This window comes from Polypterus senegalus, chromosome 2 (assembly GCF_016835505.1).
Source record: "Polypterus senegalus isolate Bchr_013 chromosome 2, ASM1683550v1, whole genome shotgun sequence".
Taxonomy (NCBI): domain Eukaryota; kingdom Metazoa; phylum Chordata; class Cladistia; order Polypteriformes; family Polypteridae; genus Polypterus; species Polypterus senegalus.
The window spans coordinates 238,493,345-238,517,760 of NC_053155.1; the positions used below are offsets into that span (position 1 = coordinate 238,493,345).

General features: G+C 36.0%; 1 long non-coding RNA gene across 1 annotated transcript; it reads left to right on the top strand.

Moving 5' to 3' along the window:
- Positions 1 to 286: 286 nt before the first annotated feature.
- LOC120524665 lies at positions 287 to 9,647 on the top strand. Its single transcript, XR_005632811.1, has 3 exons — positions 287 to 424; positions 5,716 to 5,847; positions 9,554 to 9,647. It is a non-coding gene; the product is annotated as an uncharacterized LOC120524665 (long non-coding RNA).
- Positions 9,648 to 24,416: the final 14,769 nt, after the last annotated feature.

The window sequence follows — 24,416 nt, forward strand, 5'->3', positions numbered from 1 at the left end:
AAGCTAAGGTTAATTCTGTTTGGATAAAACATCTCATAATTTCAATATGGTTTGAAATCTTTAGCTAATGAAATAAACCTTCTTTTTTTCCCTTATAAACGGATATGCAGTGTCAAGCATTTTTGTGGTTCTCCAGCAGAGGGCAGGCCAGCAAAGCCTGAGTTCTTAGATGTGATGTTTAATTTATGATCAATTTAATGTTCAAGTTACCTTGTGCCTACTAGCTATAACAGCCACGGGGCTAAGGGGATATAATAAGGGTCAGCTGCTGTCAGTTATTGTTTAAAGCAAGCAGCTTTTCAGTTAGTTTTTGTTCTTGGATTTGAAGGAGAGCAGGACCAAGGGAAAGTGAGAAGAGACTGAACTTTCTTTTTTGTGTAATTGATATCCATTTTTTCCAGGGAGAGGCCATCACATATTGTAGGTAAGTGACACATGATGATTGTTTTTATGACACTGGGCTGTATATCAGCCTTAGATAATCTCTTAGTCTAGTCCAATCATGTTGTCTTTAATTTAGTGAAACACTCAACAGTGTAAATGTATAATATACATAAACATTTTCCTCTGGAAAACTGTCCAAGCCCTGTTTAGTTATGTGAGTAAAAAAAAAAAATATATATATATATATATATATATATATATATATATATATATATATATATACTTATAGCTCCTTCTAAACCTAAAGATAGGAAAGATAGCTTCTGCCTGAGGGTGCCAATAATAGACTTCACAACTTGGTCCTGTCCTTCACTGCACACTGTGTTAAAAGTCTTGAAAGGAACTGAAAAAAGAATAAATATTTTAAAAACAAAAAAAGCCAGTTCTTCATATTAAAAAAAAAAAAAAACAATACCTTAGCGTATGCATAACAGTAATTGGCAAAAAAGGATGCACTTTCCTCCCAGTTAAATGTTGCTGCTGTGGTTATTTTAGCAATTAATTGTTCATTATTTGAACCGAGAAACTATGAAAGATGTTGCAATTTTTGGAAAGTTGATTACTTTATATAAGGTATCTTCATGAGGTAGACCATGTTCCTTTTAAGTAGAAATTGGTAGACTTCAGTTTATATACTTTTCTTCTTACATTATATGCATAGAAATTATTATGAAATATTGATTTACATTCATCCCTTTTTCAATATGACTTGGGTGTCTACAAAGTTGGTGTTTGTGTAACAAATAACATAATATATCATAATGGAGCATAGAAAATATAGCACCTTAATCCAGTACAGGGGTGCTGGTGATAAGACAAATGAATAGTTAAAAAATACAGAAATAACTGTATTCTGATACCCTCCCCAACAGTAAGTAACAAGTTCGTTTTCAGCTTAGGGTGTCACATTGCTTCTGTTTAGCGCACAGCAACATTGAGACAAAACACCAGGATTTGACCCCAGGTGGAGAAGGAGCCATGGGCGATATGTAGGGCAAAAACAATCTTTGGTATGGGACATTTACAGACATTTCTGTATATTTCACCATAGGCATATGCTGTGCCTGCTGTAGGTCAGTCCCCATCCTGGACTCAAACATACAACTGCAAACTGCCGAAGAGTGCAAAAAATGAGCAACAATGAGCACCCTGGCCTGCTAAGCAACAGGAATTCCTCTGTAGACCCTGGAGGATTTCTAGCTTGGGGTGCTGACCTCATTGCACTGTTTAGTACAACTGGCCGACCCCTTAATTTTACTGCACTTTAAGTTGTATTGCCATACATCCATGCCTGCTTAATCTGTTTTGGATTAAATAAAGGATGGGTTCTTATACACACGAATGATAATACCAACATTAGAAAATATAAATAATTAAGAAAACTCCAAAAGAAAAAAGGTTGACAGTTGAACCTTTTTCAGATGCATAGATATGTATATGTAATATTTTATAAAACTACTACTATAACATGTGTCTTTATCAATCAGCTTTACTTCATTAAAGATCACTGAAATAAACCAATGTCAAAATGGTGTTACAAAAGAAGAAGAAAGTATAAATTGGATGATAGTAAAAATACACACTGAAATACCTAAATTACAAATTTTAACTAAATTTGTAAAACAACAGCTGAATAATAGCAAATTGGCTTCAAGTAGTAGAAGAAGAGCACAGCACTACTGCATGTATAAAGTATATGTAATTCAAAAGCAACTATCACATTTTAATGCATTATTGCATTTCTATTTTATAAATTACCTCAAGGAATGCACCAGCACTAATATTTTACATAGTTAAGTTTAGTATCTCACTAAAGGGTTTATTGATGTAAAGTATAAAGTACATGAAGTCAAGACAAAATAAAGTAGAAAAATGAGACATCACACTTTGAACTGTGGTAAAACAAATGGCACATATGTGAGTCTTTAGACTGTAATTTATTGTTCGTACCAAAGGATCATCATGTACTGTACTATGCATAGATGTATATATTATATTTAAGAACACTAAAAATTTTAAATCATCAGTAATTTACATTCTTATATTAAATCATTTTGTTGAAAAATATTCAGGAATGTATTTTCCTTTATTAGCTTTTGTGTACAGAATAAGCTGTGTTTGGTGTGTCCATATCTGTGCTTGGACTGAATAATGAATCCAGAATATTTTTTCTCTTACTACTAGTTTTGTTTCTAGTAGTTTATATATATATATACACACATATATGTATATACGTGTAAATATATATATATATACTGTATATATACACACACATATATATGTATATATGTGTATATATATACTGTATATATATATATATATATATATATATATATATATATATATATGTGTGTGTGTGTGTGTGTGTGTGTCTGTGTGTGTGGTATTTTAACACTTTTGGCTATTCCTGTATGAATAATTCAACCAAGGAATAAAACATTTAACAAACATTTAAGTTAGGGGAGACAGATCCTGGGACACGCATCAGTTCACTGAGAATTTTCCCTCTAAAGCCTTGTGTTAAGCCTGCTGTGTGCAATTTCTGTAAATCTTTTGGGCTTTAGATGTTGTTCCCTAAAGGTATCTCCCAAGTGCATTGCAAGATAAAACATATTTTGTCATGTAAAATGATGCTGTGGCTTGGATTTATTTAGCAATGACTCATACCTTTTTTGGAGGAAGAGCAGTTGTTAAAATGAGTGATTATTATTTTATGTGTCAGCTAGTGGACAAGTTGCATTTTTTACATTGAGAGCTAATTGAAATGTTTTAAAAAAACCTAATTTAATCAATGGTAATTAAATAATTTTATGTATACCACTATAGTATTACTAAGATGATTTATTATTGCAGTATAATTGTTACTGTTGTTTTAATAAATGATAGCTAATTAAGAATAAAGAGTAAATCATTTATTTTAACAATAATATTGTGTGGCAATACCAGGAACACATTATTATTCGGATATAATTCATATGGAGTGTTCTTGTTTTCTCCATATATGCTTGGATTTTCATCCCACGTGTTCAAAGACATGCAGGTTAAGTGAACTGGCAATTCCAAGTGTGATTATGGAGTAAATTAACGCCCTGTGCAGGACTCTTTCCTGCCATGTGTCCTGCGCAGCTGGATCAGGCTGAACTAGATTAGATAGTTGTAAGAAAGTTATGTTTATGTCATGTTTTTACTAATAGTTCTGAAATAGTTAAGGGAATCTATCAGAAGACAGGTCTCTCATCATCCACACCTGAAACCTGAGGAAAGAGTTGAGAACTCCTAGAAAGGACATTATGGCTAAATTATGCTATAGTTTAGACTATAAAAGTGATGACTTCTGTTCTGGCACAAATGATGCATGCTTTTCCCAAGTTACAGTTTCCTTGGCATTGTAAATAGTGTAGTTCATTCACGGGATACTAAATGGCAATACCTCTGTAGTCCCAGATGTGGGAAATGTCTACTTATAGATTCTGCCCATGAGCCATCATACTTGAACTTCTAAATATGAAGAATGGGTTGAGATGGGACTGTAATGGATTGGACAGTAAAAGAAATAACACATATAGTACAGGAAAGTGATCATTTAAAAGAAAGTTCTGTAATTAAATTAACAAAGAATTTATGAAATTATGCGTTGGTATGACATTCCAGTGAGTTTGGGAACTTAGTTAACTGATTTGAAAGATTAAGATACTTTATCAAAGAGTTAGATATCAATTTTTTTATTAAATATGTATTCAAATGGGGTGACATGGTGGTGCAGTGGGTAGCGCTGCTGCCTCGCAGATAGGAGACCCGGGTTCACTTCCCAGGTCCTCCCTGCGTGGAGTTTGCATGTTCTCCCCATGTCTGCATGGGTTTCCTCCCAAAGACATGCAGGTTAGGTGCACTGGCGATTCTAAATTGTTCCTAGTGTGTGTTTGGTGTGTGTGTGCCCTGTGGTGGGCTGGCACCCTGCCCAGGGTTTGTTTCCTGCCTTGTACCCTGTGTTGGCTAGGATTGGCTCAAGCAGAACCCTGTGACCCTGCAGTTAGGATATAGCGGGTTGGATGATGGATGGATGCATTCAAATGACAAGTCATATACATTAATTATTGGACTGCATTATAAACATGCTTTTTTCTGGCACTTTACAATATCATGTATGTAAAAATGGAGCCTGAATAGGCTTGTGGTTTCTCAGTAGCTTACATAGACAACAGAGTTCAATTCAAGTGATATAAAGGTGGCATCAATTGTTATGCAATTGTTAGCTGTGGCGGGTCAATGACTAACTGTGTTGTTCAGTTTTTTTTAAACATAACATTTTTAAAATAGGTATCCAATTTAAAATCTCTGGTAGTGCCTCAAGGTAAAATTGTTGACTGCCTCAGACCAGGATGGAGAGCCAGTCTGGAACTTTGCTGATAAATTGTAGTGTGAGCAAAATACTGAATAATTATTATGCAATGTAAGTTGTTTTTTTTAAATAAGAAAATGAATCTAAAAAAATCTAATATCCACCTTACAAGTATTTAGTGCAGAAAATATAATCATTCAGTTACCCACCTAATGCCAACATATCAACAGAAATATGCAAACTGACCAATACTATCATAAAATCACAATCAATATTACTTCATGAAAGCAGAAAAGAATCACCATCCAGCTCTTAATAATTAATCATTAATTTTTTTCAAATAACTAAGGACTTGGAAAAGAACTGATTTATTTAATAAGGGAAATACCAAAAGTGACACAAATCTTAAAATCTTTAATTTCAGTCTCTAGATACACAGAGGCAAAACTGACTCTTCAGGCATGGTTAAACCTTAACCCCGACTCAGTCTTCTTTAAACATTTTCTGCACCATACAAGCTGCAGTTTTGTGCAACTCTTGCTATTTGTGGCATGATCAGCCTCTTTGTGCAGCATTGAAACTGAACACCACAGTATGGTCCTTGTTGTACGCTGTGTGGCTCACTCGCATTTCCCTTTCTATGTTTTATTTTCCCTTGTAATTAATTAATTCAAATACTGTTTAGTTGCAGGTTAATAATGTATGTACTTTACAATAATAATGCATCTGTTAGGTTGCTTTCAGTGTAACGTAAAAACTGTGTACATAATTGATCACTCTGTGCTTATAGAACGACTGTCACATATTTCCTTTCCTCTTTTGTTCATTTCCAAGTGAGGGACATTTTTTTAACATTTACATCTAACTTATCTCAAGCAGCTAGAGACGTCTGTTGGTGTACAAACAGTCTATATGCATGTATTCTCCTCCAGAATTTTGACTAACTTGCACCAGTGACCTGAGCGGATGTCAACCTACTAAAAGAGGGAAATATACAAAATGTACAAGCTGAAGTAACCTCTCTCAAGGTAAATTTGAAAAAGGAGGCTAACCCACAGTTGAAGGTACGCTGAATATTTCTCTGTTTTTATATAGACAAGTTTGCAAAATAACCAGAGCTTTATATTTGGACATTTTGAAATTTCAAAACTTTGTACAGCAAGATCAAGTGGAGATGTCTCAACAAAAATGGAACTGTCCTGACACATTTGCTTGAAGATTAAGTGTACAAAATTTGAACAAAATAAGTCGATGGCTATTGCAGTAGGTGCTTTTCACAATGTATATGAATGCACCTTAAAACAAATAATGCCATTTTTACCATTAGGAAAGAGTTGGGTTTTAAAATTAATGTATTTGGTAGAGCGAGCAGTTGGTCCAGCAAAAACTGTAGCAAGATTCAGTCATTTTCTACTGCCTTTCTTTTAGGAGTCTGCAGGAGCACAGTATTTTATTCGAACTAAACCAGAATCAAAACAAAAAGCAAAACCAGTCAATCCTGTAATTATTTTATGTAATTGTTTTTCATGTGTTTGGTTGTTAAAGCATTAAGTTTGTCTTTCCTTTGTTTGGTCAAAGTATGGAGGTATCAGTGTACGTGGCTGGTGGCAACACACCATGTCCATGATAACCAAATACCAGTGCCCTTTAAAAACCTGGAGAACAGTAAAAATCTAAACATCATAAAGAACTGAATAACAATTTGAAAGAAAAGTCAACATAATGCATTAATAAACCACATTTTTCGGACAATAATAAGTGCACAATGTTATTAAATCTGTCTCCAAATAATATTCCAGAGCGAAAGGTTAATAATAATAATAAAAGAAATAATTCGTTACATTAATATAGTACTTTTCTCAATACTCACAGTGCTTTACATAGTGAGTGGGGAGCCACTTCAACCACCACCAATGTGCAGCATCCACCTGGATGATGCATCGGCAGCCATTTTGAACCATTACACTCACCACACATTAGCTATTAGGTGGTTAAGGGTGAGAGAGAGTCGGTTAGAGACAGAGTGTGATTAGAGACTGATTGAGATCATTTATGTTAGGTAGAATGTTAGGTGGGGGCTGGATGGTCTCATGGCCTTGGAACCCCTGCAGATTTTGTTTTTTTCTCCAGCCCTATGGAGTTTTTTCTTTTTTTTTCATCCTCCCTGTCCATCTGGCCTTACTTTATTCATTGTTAATTAGTACTGTATTGCCTAATTTTTATATTTTTTCTTTTTTCATTGTGTAAAGCACTCTGAGCTACATCATTTATATGAAAATGTGCTATACAAATAAAAGTTATTGTGGTTGTTGTGGGGGGTTAGAATGACTAGGCCTTTTAGAGCAATTTAGCCCGGACATCAGGATACACTCTACTCATTACGAAGAATGCCCAGGGATCTTGAATGACTAAAGAGAGTCTGGACCTCAACTTTATGTCTCATTTAAAAGTTGGCACCATTTTTACAGTGTAGTGTCTGTGTCACTTCACTGGGGCTTTGGGATCCACACACAGACCACAGGGTAAGCGCCCCCTGCTTGTCTCTCAAAAACTTCTTCCAGCAGCAGCCCCAGTTTTTCCTGGATGGTCTCCCATGCAAGTACTGGCCGGGCTCAAACATGCTTGGCTTCAGGTGAATTACCTGTTCTGAAGTGCAGGTGGTATTGCTGGTGGCTGCTGCCATATTTGCTGGCTATTCCAAACACTGCGTTATTTTTTTTATTTCCATGTCTTTATTTCTATTTGACCGATTCTTATCTTCAGTATTAAATACTGTGCTAATTGTTTAAGCCTAAATCATTTATAGTTGTATTATTAACTTACTGACCTCCAAAACCATACTTGTTTTTTTGGGTCCAGTTTAGTAACACTCAGTCTGAATTTGTCTTAAATTTTAATCAAGTTGACATGCCACTTTAATATTCACACTGTCAATATTTCTACATTTACATTGGTTTTACCATTACTATTATTAAAAACCTGAATACAGTAATAAAGAGACTGTTGTTAATAGGTATAAGTGTACATTCAGGTTCTATACATAACAGCACTTCCTTAATGTCCGCGCATGATTCTACCCTTGTTTCGCACAACTTGACCCGTTCCTCGTCGGCCGCTCCAGCTTGAAGAAACTCGGGAACCAAACATCTTTTAACCCTTTTCAAACGACCCTTAGAATAGAGCCTGTGGAACTGACGCTTCACCGAGGCATCGGTCATAGATTCCATTTTTTTCTTCACAGAGTGTTTAGAACTGAGGAAAATGCCCCACTTTTTATACAACAGTTTCAGAAGTGTCCCAGGAAGTGGATGGGGACAGACATCATGTGATGCCTATCAGTGAGGCTTAGGCATTCCCTTCAGTCCGGATGCAACATGCCTGAACATGTCTTAGGAAGGGGTCTGAGAAGTGGTTGGGGTGGTGCTGGGTTCAAGGGGGTTAGGTTTGGAGTTGGAGGTGGAGGTGAAGGTGAGGGCTTTGGAAAGAGCCGTTTTGACAAAGAGTATTTTAAAGTTCCTCTCTCTAGCCTGAGATATCCGCCCTGATTAAGGCATTCAAACTTTTAGAAAAAACTAAACGCGTTTCTTCATGAGGGGAGGATTAACAGGGGTAGAACAAGGGATTGTTTTAGATCGATTTAAATACAAATTATAAATATATTAATTCATTTGACATTTAGTCGTCTACAGCGTGATTTAAAAGGGATCTGTTGCATCATATTCTAACTGTGTGATTTTTAAAGGGCTTATAGCAAACTAGTTATCATGAAAGCCTTTAACTTTTTAGGACCCACACGTCTTGTGGGGAGGGGGCGGGGTGGTGGCGGGTTCAAGGAGGGTGGGGGCATCCATCAAATTGCCCTTGACAGTTTCCTGGGGAAAACAGATGGCAGGGCAACAAACAACAGGTGGTTGGGGGAGGGGACTTCCTGTCATCAATCAACAGGGACCCGGATAAAGGTCATCAAAGGTCAACAAAACATCCGGGGGTGTGGGGAGGGGACTTCCCGAAAGGTCATCAAAGGTCAACAAAACATCCGGTGGGTGTGGGGCGGGACTTCCGGTCTTCGATTAAAAGGGGGCGGGGTTTAATCTCATCAATCAAATTTGGATTAAATTTTGACAGAAGCCGCCTGACAGTATACTACTCAGGGGAACTGAAGCCTATACCAGCAACATTGGGCTTAAAGGGAGGATACAATTATACAGTATATGGTAGTAAACTACAGGGAATCCATTTTATAAATGCACACATTGTAAAAGGCTAAAGGGCATTAAATATGTACTGATGTTACTTTTTTAGCTGTCAAATGTCTGTTTATATGGGTCTAAACATCCTGTGAGCCATGGAACAGCCTTGTGCTAATTCAGCAATAAGTCGACATGAATTCCGTGGTAAGCCATTTTGTTTCTCTCTTTCTCTTTTCTCTCCATGTTTGATAACATTATCTATCCTTTGTCTATTTTTTCTGTAATGCCCAGGCTTACTCCACCGACTCCAGCATCATAGCTAGAGCTCCTCTGTGTTGTTTGCAAGCTGAAAAGCAGGATATAGAAATTCTCTCAATGGCAGTGAGGTCACCTTACAAAGTTAACATTTCCTAGCCATGCTATGAGCCTTCTATGCTCATTCAGTTTTTAAAACAATGAAAACTAGAAGGTCATGTTGTACAGAGTTCTTTGTTATTTATTTTGTGTTTCATACTGGATATAAGGGGTTTGACATTTCATCTATCCATTTATTTTCTGAACCTGTTTTTTTCCATTACAGGTCTGTAACAGGCAGCATGGACAGCACTAGGTGCAATGAAGGGGCTGGATGTGGCACCAGTTCATCACAGACATCCGAAAATGAGTACAGTTATAAAAAGGTTGAAAGTGAAATAAATCACTGTTAATGATGATAAATACATTTTACTTTATTATGTAGAATACATTTATATTTTTTAAAATAATGAATTTCGGGTTAATTACGATATTGTCTTGTAGCTGAGTCTTTTCCACGTTCCCAAATTTGAGCAGCTATTGAATTGGCAAGGTAGGATCCACCATGAATCAAACATGTAAAAATAGAAATTTCTCAGTCCAATAAAGTTTTTTTAAAGTTTAGTGAAAATTTTAAAAGGAACAAATCACAAAAATTCTGAAAAAAAGTTATTACACATGGAGGATAAAAGGTAAAATGGAGAAAAGGTTTCTTCTACAATCTTTCTCATGATAAACTTCAGTCATTTTCTATACTTGAAGGTTGTGTTGTTTCTCAATGGCAAACTTACATAGGCTTCACTTAGTACATTCACTACGTTCTGTACATTGGGTTTGAAACTGTTTGCCCTCCATGCGTTACCTACTGCAAGGCAGATCATAAACTGGAGCTAGTCTGCAGTCAAAGGGACAAGAAATAATTAGAATTTTCCATTTATAATTTAGCTTGTGGGAACCTCCTATTGACTATTCTCTAATAAATAGGCAAACATTCTAACACAACTAAAAAAATACTTTTATCAATTTAATATAACTCAACTAACTAACAAATTGCTCTTACATATCTAATGATCACTGATCTGAAATTCAGCCTAATTTTGCTAGTATTCAGCTTCTCAAGATATATTTCTTCAAAGTCCTGAAAGGATGATTTAAAATCAGATAATGAAATTACAAGTGAAAAAATGGTGAAAAGTCTTTACACCTAAGGTTATTTTCTGCAAAATGCTATTATTGAATGTTCGAATAATTTATTTAGTAAAATAACCTAATAACATAAATGTAAATGTGTACAATTTACTTAAATATAAATGAAACACCCTTTTCAAGAATGTGCAAGTACTTCAAAATTATAGTTTGGAATGCTTCTGTAAAGTTTAGAAGGGACTGATGAAAAAACAAAATTTTAAGCAGAGTGTAGCAGATAACTCTGTTTAATGACAATGGTGAAGATATAATAATGGCTGTTCTCTTATGTTTTATTAACTCATTGTTTGCTTTAGTGGACTAAATAAAATATGTTTACTGGTCACCATTAAGATATTCATACAGAAAATGGGAAAATTGCAATATGCTTTTTTAGTCAGGACAATGACACCTTGTTGCAAGGATCACACACTGCTGTCACATGATCATGGAGTTGTATGCAACTAACTTTCTCACAGGAGGAACTTGGTGATACCACACATTTGGGCCCTGATGAATTCAGTGAAACACCAAGTTATTCCGAGTTTCTTGTATTAGAGATCTTAAATAGCCTGTTGGCGTTATTATTTTTGCTTTTGCATAAGAACATGTTTGGCACAAAAGTCTGTTCAGTCCAACACAGCTTGTCAATCCCATTTTTAACCTACTGTACCTCTCTTGTCGGAAATTTATTCCACTTCTGTATTATACTCTAGGTAAAGGAAAACTGTTCAATGTTTAAATACAATTTACCTTTCACCACCTTTAAACTGTAGTATTATTTTTCCAGTTGAAGGACTTGTTTTAAGGTAACAGATAACATCTACCATACTCAGTCCCGTCATAATTTTAAATACATCCTTCCCTGTCAATTTTGTTTTCTTAATTGGTAAAGATGTAACTCCTTCTAGTACTTGAATAACTTAGCCTTCACAAATAAATTGTACAACTTAAGTTAACCTGCCGTCAGCACATTGTGATATGTAATGTAACGTCCTATATGGTTCTTAATAATTTATGAACACTCTGGATGGAGAAGACTTTACTACAAGTACTAAAACTTTCTAATATGGGCTCTGGCAGATTTCAGTCCTCTTTAATTTCTAATAATATCACACCGTCTACATAAAAATAACTCTTCATTTACTTATAATAAACTTAATCAACCACATATCTGTCCATGGTTGAATTATGTCTACATCCATCTTTAACAAATTTGTTGTTCTAGTTTTGTGTCATTGTTGGATTTGTCTAGCTTGTTAGATACATTTTCATCAAGATTAATTATATATATTAAAAAAGTGCTGTGGTTGGGAAAAACAAAGTGTTACACAACAGCCCATCACATTTTCTGTTTAAAATGTCAGTTTTGTAGAAAACTGTAGTATCCTTAGATAACCTAGGCAGACATATCTATCTATCTATCTATCTATCTATCTATCTATCTATCTATCTATCTATCTATCTATCTATCTATCTATCTAACACTGGATAATATATCCTCTGTGAAAATTCAATAACAAATTTGTATGCTTAGTAAAAATGCAGATTGTGATAACTCACCAGCCTGACCCCTGGCTCATCCCAGTTACTTACGCAGAACTCCAGGGTATCCAAGATTGACCTCTAAATTCATTTGGTTCTTTAATCTGTGCTCCATACATTTAATGCACTCATGCTTAGTCTGCTTGCATTTGTGGAGGGCATGTTCGAAGGGATGTCTTTTTAGCTGGTTATAATACTATTGGTTTCAAGTTCACTGTCGTGGGAGAATATAATAGTATCATTATTTCAAAAGCTATCAAGAGTAGGTCAAGGGCATTTCCCTGGCTAAGACTTTTTGTGACCCTATGAGCAAAAACATATGCAGTATAATTTATTTATAATTCTGCCATCGACATTTTAATAGAAATGTGATATTATAGTTCAAAACCTGACCCAACCCCTTTCATGGCCTAGCTGCACAATTATTTGGGGATTTGTAAAGGTCAATAGTACAATCCTAGCAGTTTTGACATAGATATGAGATACTAAAAGAATTAAAAAAAAAACAACTACATGAAAAAAATTAATAATATTACAGAAAATAATGTTTGACTTTGTGGTCAGCAGTGAAATTGTGATGTTTACTGAATAAAGTTTTTAGATCGTATAAGTATTCCACCTTAAACCCTCCTTCACTTTTTTGCTCAGCTTGTCATAATTGTTTGATTGTGCATGACACTAGCAGTTGCCAATTGATAAGATTACAGATATTGCAGTTATTTGTCTTAATTTTTCAAGGTTTCCTTTCCCCCGGAGTCTCCCTATCATATCAGACAGTTGGAAACCTGAAACAAGGCTTTTCAGTGGGCACCTTTCCAAGGCAAGGCATCACAAAAACATTTTGCTGACAGTGTATTCTATTTGGGACTTACGCATTTCCCCTGGAGTTTCTCCAGAACCCCTTGAAAGGCTCAGATTTCCTGAAAGTGTCACTTTGTCCTTGTGCAAGATGAATTACTCAGACTGACATAGGGCACACAAGGGTTTAATGTGGACTTAGTGGCACAAATGAAATAGAACACACATACACACACAGGTTGAATTAGAAATTGTGCAAATCTTATATATACAGTATATATATATATATATATATATATATATATATATATATATATATATATATATAGATAGATAGATAGAGAGAGAGAAAGAGAGAGAGTATATATAAGATTATTCCTCTATAATTCCTCTATAATTCTCTCTATATATTCCTCTATAATTTACAGATTCATTTTATACAAATCAAATACATTAATAAATACATTAAGCTTATTCCATTTGGTTCATGGTTTATGATTACTCTAAATTTATTACAGTTATACTGTACTAATCAGGTAGAAACAAAGAAATGTGACTAATATTGATTCCAACCTTTTGTCACGAGTGACCAATGGCATGCTTAATATCAGATTATAGGATAGACTGTTGTATTATTGTTCATCTTTCAGACTCACTGACCCATCACCACTTGCCCAAGACAGTACACATTTGCACGATTAACAAAGGTAATAAAATTGAAACATTAACTGGCTCACTTGGTATAAGAAGATGTACAATAAGATAACTTGTTTGAACTGGTTGGGTGGATTATTTCATTTTTATTTCCCAGAACATAGGACAACAGGCCAGAAAGTGAGAATCTTTTTCTTGATGTTAAATGTCCTGTCTAGATGGTTTGCTGCTCATTTTGATTCATTATAATGATTGGGATAAAATGGTATCTTCCTAGTTCTTACTGTCTTTTTGTGGGTTTTCTGTTAGCCCAGTTTTCATCCCACATCCCCAAAGAAAGGTTAGATTAATTGTTAACTCTTACCTGGCCTTGTTGAAAGTGGGAGTGCATAGTAGTGAGCCTTGTAGTCGACTTAAGCCCTAGTGGGGTCTGTTTCTTGCCTTGCTCCCCATGACTCTGAACCGGAATTAAGATTGTTTGAGAACATTGAGCTATGGGCTAGTTGGAGTGAGTCACTGGTTACGTCACATTATGCAACTGATTTTCACACGAGCGTTCCACCAACTTCCTTGGACTCCCTAAGATTATGAAAATAAAGGCTAAGACTGAAATTCAATAGAAAGGTCTTGTAACGTGACATGGCCTTAGAAGACTCAGGTTCCATCCAGCAGAAAGCAAGAATGAATTTGGCTGTTAGAGTACTGAGGCAGAAGGCTTTGCTCTGAGAAGGTTTAAAAGCATAGAAAAACATAGAAAGGTCTCAAAGTAGGCAAATTTGAAGCAAAAGATTAATACTCAAGGAAAGAAAAGAAGATAACAGGTGACATATGTGTGTCTAAAAGGAAAATATGGAAGGGAATTGACAGAACATGTGAAGAAAAGTGAGGGGTTCACCAAAAGTGGTTCGAGCAAATGTTAGATTTCCTTCACTCGGAAAAGTGTAGATACTTGAAATAAGCTATGTCTGAATCTAGTTGAAAATAGCACCAAGGGAACCCCATCTTCTTGCTTTGATTTGTTTTAGGGATTATTAGGTGAACTAACAAGTTTTTTTTTTTGGCAAACAGTCTGCTCCCATTAAACATTTTGTCCAAAAATCTGAAGCTTCAGAAAATACTCCAGATATTATATTTGTCTTCTTCATTGTTCTGGTATTTATATTTTCTCATTCCATTAGATGCTGGTAACAATGGCAGAAGGATGTTTTCCTCAGCAACCTCACAACTAAAACTGAGTGGACTGGATCTATTGCACATCTGTAACCTGGTGTCATGTGATTTGTTATGTAGTGAACTATAATCTATCATCAAAAAAATACCATTTTCAATGAGTATGTATTAAGAACCTATTTAAATATTTACTTTTCTACAATGGGTTTCAGAAGCACAACTTATCATGTTTTGCAAAATTTTGCTGAGCCTCAACAGCAACAGGATGGGGCTGTATATGTGATGTAGGCTTAGGGTTAGGGGTAGGGTGACATTTTAAGGCTTGTGCCTTCCATTTTGTGAATATTCACCTGTCACTGTGATCCCAGACCATTTTATACATGAGACACCCATGTACTGTATGTTCCCAAGCTTGACTTTGTTCAAGAAATAACCAAGTCATTCTAGGTTAAGAAGTAACCAAGATACTCGGTGTCACTCTGTTGGACACATTATCTTTTGTAGTGATTTTCTTTGGCTTTCTATTGCATCTCACTCTTAAAAAGATTCCTTTAAAGCATTTCATACACTTTCTGCATTTTTGACACTCCTCAGTAAACTAAGAATCCACTTAAGCAATTATACGTTTCATTGTCAAATTTGCTTACATATATATCTTATGAAACACTTACACAAAGGAAAGACACTATAAAGCAGTGAATAATACTTGGAAATATACAATTAATTATCTCATGACTGAAATGGTGAAAAGCTGGTGTAAGTACGCTACTTGCGGACTTCAAGGTGCCGTTCTTCGCCACGTTCTGATGGTACAATATGAAAGTATGATTCAGAAGGCTAACCTTAAAATGTGTTAGAGGTGGATTGTGTTATGTTTGAATCACCTGTTTGTTATGGTTTGTAACTGTCCAAGTATCTGTTATGGGCTCAGCTCCATCTTCCCCAAAATTGAAAAAGATCTCATATATACATTTAAACTGATCATTAACCCTAAATGTCTTCCTATATTGTGTATATGACCCCAATAACTGCTAAGAGTTAACATTTTACTCCTGCCATTGACTTTTTTGAATAATCCCTGATGTGAATTTTATGACAAAAATGTGAGTGAGGAACAAATCTGTACCTTTTAAGTTATCTTTAAAGCAGTCAATATGTTAGTCTTCATTTAATGTGGCACCATTAGCAGCATGTACCATCACTAGGTACTTTGCATTCACAACATTGTAACAAGTGATCTTTGCAGCAAAATCCATACACCTTATTTAGATATTTAGATGATCCAGTATTCAGCCAAAGGGCACAGATCCCAAAATGATCCTCTGGAACACCAGGTCCCTAGTAGAATTCATCTAATGCAGATGATCGAACATGTTTCAATGCAGATGGCATTCCATTGGAAGAGAAGAGCATTTAGCTGTAGTTCAGTAGTTCAAGGCTCTCAGAGGGGCCTCAAACTACTACTGTGTGATAGTTTTTTAATGTCACAGGCGGCCATTCTATGACTTCCCCGGTCCATCAGTTGTTGGTGAAGTGTGTAACATGGTGGAATTTTGGAATCTTGGAATTTTTTGTATAGACAATGAGGTCTGTCAGCAGAGACTCTTCCTTAGGTCATCGCTGCTCAGGCCTTCTATATGCTGCCTTCTGAAACCATACTACAAACAAATTAAACCAAACAGGCAACACTAGCAGCTACTGTAAGGAACACAGAATTATATCTGATCAGCTTTAATTGCTAGTATAAAAACATGCTTTACAAATCAGAGGTCCAGTATAAAAAGAATGGTATGCAGTAAAAGTGTGCTATAGCAAATGAGAATTGACAAAACTTGGGGAGAGCTCTCAGGGCTACTGAACCAAGTTAATCTATGGTCCAATGGTGTGATTACTTTAACACTGAGATGAAAGAGAATGAGTGGCTATTCTGGATGATGTTGGATGACAAGTAACAAACTCCATTCATGTGGCTCCATGCACTTTCATTTACCTTGCACACTACCTGTCTTCTTTTCTGCAATGGTCATCTGTGCTCACTTTCCTCTATCTCTGGAAGGTGATTCATGCCAGAATCTTTCTGGAAACTCTTCAGCCACAATGTACTTGGGTCAGTGGACTTTATGCAGTGGAGACGTGCTTGCAAGTAAGCCTCTTTATCTGCACCAGAATAAATTTCTACATGCTTTTGCATTTGGAGAAAAATATTGCAGATGAGCTGAAAATACGATTGATGATGGCATGATTTTTTCTGGTTGTGAAACATAATTTGATTTATAATTTCTTTATGAAGCAAATCTTTTCACTGTGTATTGACTTTCACATAAATCATTTCACACATCACTTTTATTTTCTGAGCTGTTTACTGGAACACCATACAACAATTTGGATATACTGTACAGTGTATAAAGCCATGCTGAATATATATTGTAAACATACACATGTGTATATACTGTATGTACATTGTTGCAGGCTAACAGGCCAAAAGAAGCTTGACGGGGCACTGAATGATTACAGTAGGTGTCAATGATTGAAGAATTCTTCACAACTCATGTATAGTTAGACTTAATCCACTTGAAGGCATCAAGTCATACCTTGCTACACTGGAAGTAAGTATGCAGTGGCAGTGGCAGTGGTAGTGGGTACCACACTGGAAAGTGGTTTTGGGCATGATGAGGCTCATTGGGGTCAGTGGAAGGGTGGTTTTATATATACCTGTAAATAAAAATGTGCTCAATCTTGGTGGGTGAGGGTGCACACAATAGCATAGCTATGCCTCCCCAAGTGTTCATGGGGAAACTGACTAATTTGCATTCTCATGTTAAAGTGGTCGGTTTGGCAGTTTCCCTATTGACACTCCATGGCACGTAATTAAGGCACCTACACCCACAATAGGTTAAAAGGAGCCTGATGTGGTCAGACCAGGAGGAGAGAGCAGAAAAACAAGAGAAGGTGATTGTGATTATTAAATGATTCCGGACTAAGGATAACTGGGTGGAGAAATGGATTGAAAGGAAGGGAGACACAGAAAGGAAAGGGCCTTCCCTATGAGTATGGTTGTGTTCTGCGCAAAGAAGAAAGTCCTCATAGAGAGCAGAGTTGATACCATCCCACAGCAGCTAGAAGAGGGGTAGACATGGTGGACTTGGGATCTTCTTGCGGGTACGAATGAGAGGTGACAGATTGTGAGTCCACGGGGAGGAGTTCCTTGCATGCGCCTGCTGAAAAGAGGGGGAACTGCAGATAGTTGCATGCAAGCGTGAGTGCCAGGACAAAGTTGGTGGAGCAAACATCGAGTTGCTAGAATGCTTGGTTGGTATGGGGCGAGGTTTACGAAGGGGCTCTGTCAATGGATGGAATACTTGGACATGTATAAAGATTGTTTTTCTATGAATGGAACTGCAATTCTTTCTATGGGTTTATGGATTTTATTTATTGAACTTATTCATGGACTGATGGCAATACTTATCCTTTTGGGAGTATTTATTTATTGAAAGTATTTATAACTTCACTCTGACACTTTTTTAATATAAAAACACTTTTGCACATTTACACCATACTTTTGCTGTGTTAGGTATCCCCATTGACCAGCATCTCGGTCATGACTATCGGTGGTCATCTCGAATTCAAGGATGTGATGGCAGCTGCGATGACCTGGAGCATCACAATGGGGGACTGGAAGAATTCCCATAGCCAAGGGTCCTTGTGTAGCACACGCTCCTGACTAAAAAAGTAATTGTAGGATTACTCTCAGATCCAACTGTGATATGAATCTCAAAGGATTCTATCTTGTCAATGGCCCATTTATTTATTGTGTCTAGAAAATTGAGTGGATATTAATGGAAACAAGGGCTCATGAGATGATATGTATTCAAAACCAAGTCAAGCAGTCAAACACTAAATATTATATTACAAATCCAAAAAACTTAACTATTGTCAAAGAACATACTAAAGAAAATTACGCTAGAGAATTGTTTTATTTGCATTCTTAGACAGCTAGGAAGTGTACAGTACTAAACTTAATAACACTGCTATGACAATGAATCTGGTTTTGTTTCCTAGCACTATTAACATTTAGATCTTTTTTTGATGGTAAAGTGTAATTCTGCACTTTCCTTTTAAAAATGTTTAATTTACTTATCTTCATAAAAGGTGATGTATACATTTAATTTCTAATATATTTGAATAAGTATTTTGGAAAGGAAAAGTGTTGCTTGTTTTGTGTTTTGCTGCACTTCCCTGTTCACCATTGCATGTAGGGTGTAATATGAGAGCTTGTTCTCTAACTGTTGGTCATTGTGATAGAAGCTGAAGGTCCACATTGTGAGAGGTCACCATTCATGCAATCGGCAGCTTGCACTGAAACACTAGAATCACACGAAAAGTAAAAAAATTCCAGTCAGCAGCAAAATTATGAGTTACACCAAACAGCACAGGATGAGCCCAGTCAGGATTTTCCATGATTTCACTAAAGCACCTTTTTATTTAATCTTCTTTTCTCTTGCATTTTACATTTTCTTATTTAAATCTACTGCTGCAAATGAATGAAATTAGGGTATCCAAATTGAAGAGGCAGGCAGATTACGGCAGGTTTTTTCTTTTACCTTAGAAGTATCTATCTCTCTATGCAAATAGTCGCTTAGTGTTTTGGTGATTTTATTGTTTTCTTTATTATTATCATTGACAATATTATTGCAAGTTTTCATTTATTAGTAAAAACAATTTGTACTACCTAAATCAGTAAGAAGGAGGGTAAAAGCCAAGAGGTTAAGGAAAATTGTAGACTTTGACTTTTGAACTGGCCTAACTATCCATGCCAGCCATCTTGCTTTTCTTGTACTAATTAACGTCCTTTCTTCACCACTCATCATCACTCACTCCTTTTGTCTAGCTCAGGGATTCCCAAACTCGGTCCTGGGGACCAACTGTGGCTGCAGGTTTTTGTTCCAACTAGTTTCATAATCAGTGACAACAAGTGATAACACTGATCACATTTAATTAGCTGGGATTTTTTTCATCCTCTTTTCTTATTCTTTATTCAGAAAAGCACCACAACATCAGTTTTACATTTATAAGACATTTAGAAATATTTCTATTTTTGCTATAGATTTAAATGCTTAACTCACTTTTGTTGATTTCATTATATTTCGCCTTTTTTTCTGTGCAGTTCACTTCCTTCATTGTGTCTTAATAATGACAATTAAAAACTAGCAGAGCAGACACCCAAGCAAGCAACACTGAATCATGGAAGGCTGCAAGTACTTTACTGTCAGCCCCACTAATTAGTAAATAATGGATTAATGAAACAGTTAGAACACCTAGAAAATTAGAATGAAAATCAGGATGAAAATATTGTTAAGAAGAAAGAAAAGTACATTTTTCCCATATAACTGCTTAGTACATTTTAATATATATATATATATTTTTTTACCAAACTTAGTTTTATAATTTCTATATTGTTCCCAAAACACAGACTCTGGGAACTAACAGTTCACTTAATTAGCCCAGGAGTCCAATTAAAAGCAGAAGGTGGTTGGTACAAAAGCCTGATGCCACAGTGGGTCCCCAGGACTGAGTTTGGGAATCTGTAGTCAAGCCTATTCTCTTCATTTTTCACAAAACTAGTTTCTAGGCAAATAAAGGTTTATTTAGTAGTGGTTTTAGAAACAAATTTGAGTTGAAGACATAGATAGATAGATAGATAGATAGATAGATAGATAGATAGATAGATAGATAGATAGATAGATAGATAGATAGATAGATAGATAGATAGATAGATAGATACTTTATTAATCACAAGGGGAAATTCACATAATCCAGCAGCAGTATACTGATACAAAGAAACAATATTAAATTAAATAGTAATAAAAATGAAAAGAATTAAAATAAAATTAATGTTCGCATTTACTCCCCCGGGTGGAATTGAAGAGTTGCATAGTGTGGGGGAGGAACGATCTCCTCAGTCTGTCAGTGGAACAGGACAGTGACAAAAGTCTGTCACTGAAGATACTCCTCTGCCTGGAGATGATCCTGTTAAGTGGATGCAATGGATTCTTCATGATTAACAGGAGTTTGCTTAGTGCCCATCGCTCTGCCACAGATGTTAAACTGTCCAACTTTAATCCTACAATGGAGCCTGCCTTCTTAACAAGTTTGTCCAGGCGTGAGGCGTCTTTCATCTTTATGCTGCCACCCCAGCACACCACCGCGTAGAATAGGGCACTCGCCACAACCGTCTGGTAGAACATCTGCAGCATCTTACTGCAGATGTTGAAGGATGCCAACCTTCTCAGAAAGTATATTCTGCTCTGAGCTTTCTTACATAAAGCATCAGTATTGGCAGTCCAGTCCAATTTGTCATCCAGCTGTACTCCCAGGTATTTATAGGTCTGCACCCTCTGCACACATTCACCTCTGATGATCACAGGGTCCATGAGGGGCCTGGGCCTCCTAAAATCCACCACCAGCTCCTTGGTCTTGCTGGTGTTAAGGTGTAAGTGGTTTAAGAGCTGTTAAAAAAAAAAAAAACGTGCTAACAGATGTACATATTAATACTGAAGTGGACAGCTGAGGAAGAACCACTAACTGGATTATAATAAGTGTTATGTAAGAAATTGAATAAGAAGTACACCCTAATACGTATAATGTTAATGTCTTTATTATATTGTACATTAATGACATGTTCTGATATTTTTCACATACCTGTAAGGAAGACAAAATTTTTGTGTTATGGTGAATATTTCAGGTAGGGAATTTAAGATGGTAAAGTAGTTCTTCTTACTAATCATGGCACTGGATTTTGCATAATAAATATAGATTTATTGTCATTTGATTTTGTGAAAAGATCACAGTGAAATTCTGCATTTGCAATGCTAAAAAAACATGCAATACGTCACCACACTCCACTCTCACAATGATTACTGAGCAGAACTACCTTGCTTTGAAACGTTTGTCTTCTTTATCCAAAAAAAAAAAAAATCTCAGAATACATGTAATGAATCCATCCGGTCAGAAATGAAGGTATTGTGGTGAAATTGAAAGTTTAGGTCAGAGCCCTGTGGTCATTGTAACCTTCAAATGTGCGCTCCTGGGGTCATTTCTGAATCTTTCCACTGCCTGTGCAATGCCCAAGCACTCCTTCTCAGCCATGGCACATGCAAGGAAGAATTTAACTGTACTCTGTGCATGTGACATTGATAATTCTATAAAACAATCTATTTATTATTTATTTATCAGTTGCAAAAAAAAAGTATTTTTGAAATTGTGTCAAGTGAAATGAGAAAATTTGGTTTTGAAATGATTAGTGCTTTAAAATGAAATGTTAATTACCTTAAACTGAATGTTTATTGCATTTACATTTGTCTAAGATCAGCTGGAATTATTTTAAACCTATTTCTCTACTGTCATTCTCTTGGACCTAATGTGTATGTATGTGATTTTTTTTAACTCTTAATTATCAATGATTATTAGATTTTCCCTCATGATATAATTTCACTCCCATACAGGCCACACAGAACAGAGCATTTTCTTTTAGAATAAAGATAGCACATTTCAAGGCTTCCTGGTGGGCAGATGGGAAGATTCACATAATTGACCAGGGCAAGAGAAGAGGCAGAAGCCATAGTTTAGATGTCAGATGTCACAAACTACACATTAATGAACATTGTGTGAAGAAGCAAAAAATGAAATAATGCTGGGAGGACAAATATCTTTCTGTCATTCATTTATTCAAGTATTTATCTTGCAAACAGAGATATTTCAGTAATGAGTCCTGAGATGCTGGTGCCTTTCCAGATAGGTTTAGGTGCAGGTTCAATACATCTCGGACAGATTGCTGGTCTATCACCATTCACACTCACTTGCACACACAGATATTTACAGCTACAATGAAAGAATGACTTAAATTTGACAAAAAAAGATGTTAAATAGAATAATCATTCAACTGAAAAAAGCTATACCTCAGTTTCACAATTTTTGTGCAAACATTATGAATACTGATATTTATAGTAACATAATTTAATGCACACTTTGAGCATAGATTTGTGCCACATACTGACTATAGATAAATTCCATGATTTATTTGAAGAAAACTAACTAAAGAATGACATCTTGGTACTGTACACAAGCAGGAGGTGAGACATGAAGAATATTAGTATTTATCTAAGACAAGTCAATCAGATGGTTCAGTTGCTGCTTGAACTGCTCTCCCTATGCAGGAGCTTCTGAGTGGCCCTTACTATCTCTCTGTTGACCACTTCCAAACCCACTGATCTAGTTTGTGTCACTGGGAGTCAATATCAGTAGTGGCAGTTCTGGACAAAAGACCATCACAGAACACACTAAATCACACTTGGCCAGTTTAAAGTTGAGTTTTAACCTAGAAATTATGGTAATTACTTTAAATTTTACTTTACATGTTCCCCTTTTCACAAACAACCCCTCATGAAAGGTGTGTGTGATGTTCTGAAACTTAACATCTCCATTATAGAGGACATGGACACTCCTCTGAAAAATGCTGAAAGAATACCTTCACATTGCTCCCTTGCGACTGCTTTGTCGGGCGGTGCTTTGCATACTTTAAAGCCCGAACAGCACCTATTGATTTTTGATTGTTTGCTTTTCACTCTCTGTCTCTCTCACTCTTTCTCTGACATTCGCTGCTCCTGACGTGCACTCCTTTGAAGAGGAAGATATGTTTGCATCCTCTCTGTCTTGTCATGGAGCACAGTTTAAACTTTTGAATAAAAGAGACAAATGTTTGTTTGCAGTGTTTTAAAGTCCCTGTCTCTACAACCTCCTGTGTTTCTGTGCAAATCTGTGACAATATAAAAATAACAATATAAACGTATGGTTTTTACTTTGTGGATTTTTACCTTTCGCGGGGGGTTCTGGAATGCAACCCCCGCAATCAAGGAGGGAGAACTGTAGTATACAGAAGCAATCAGCAAGGCTTACAGGATGTTCAGTTATATATCATGATGTGTGGAGTAGAAAGTCAAGAAAAGTTATGCTTAAATTATATGATGCACAAGTGAGGTCACACCTGGAATACAGTGTGCAGTTTTATTAGTACATTAGTACTAGGGTGTTGTACTGTGTTAGCCATTATGGATGTAGTGAGAAGTCAAGCAAAATGACACCTTTTATTAGCTAGCTAAAAAAATTACAATATACAAGCATTGGAGGCATCTCAGACCCCTTCTTCAGGCATATTGTAATCTTTTTAGTTAGCCAATAAAAGGTGTCATTTTGCTTGAAGTCTCCACATTACAAAAAAAGACATAGCAGAACCTGAGAAGAGCAGCTAGGCTCATTCAGAGACTAACAGGTATGAACTAAACCTTTTTAAACAAATGGTACTAAGAGGGGCATAATTGAACTTTTTAAAATAATAAAAGGAATTAGTCCAGTAGATTCCAGTTGTTACTATAAAATAATCTCTACAGCATGAATACAAGGAAATGTTTGGAAAGTTTTTAAGGGCTGATTTCACACAGATGTTAAAAAATGTTCTTCAAGCAAAGAACCAGAGACACATGGAATATACTGTCAAGTAGTATGGTTAAGAGTAGGACTTTAAGCACCTTGCAGTCCTGACTTGATGTTATTTTAGACAATCTAGCTGAAAAGGATGTTTGAACTTGTTGGGTCTGTTCTCATTATAATTTTACATTCTAACATCATGGGAATGCACTGCGACTGCCCCTTACTCACTAAGAAATCAGTGACTGAAAATCGCTAGAAAAATCATGAAAAATTGTGCAAACCTTAGTTTTAAAGATGTACTGTATTTGTAAAAT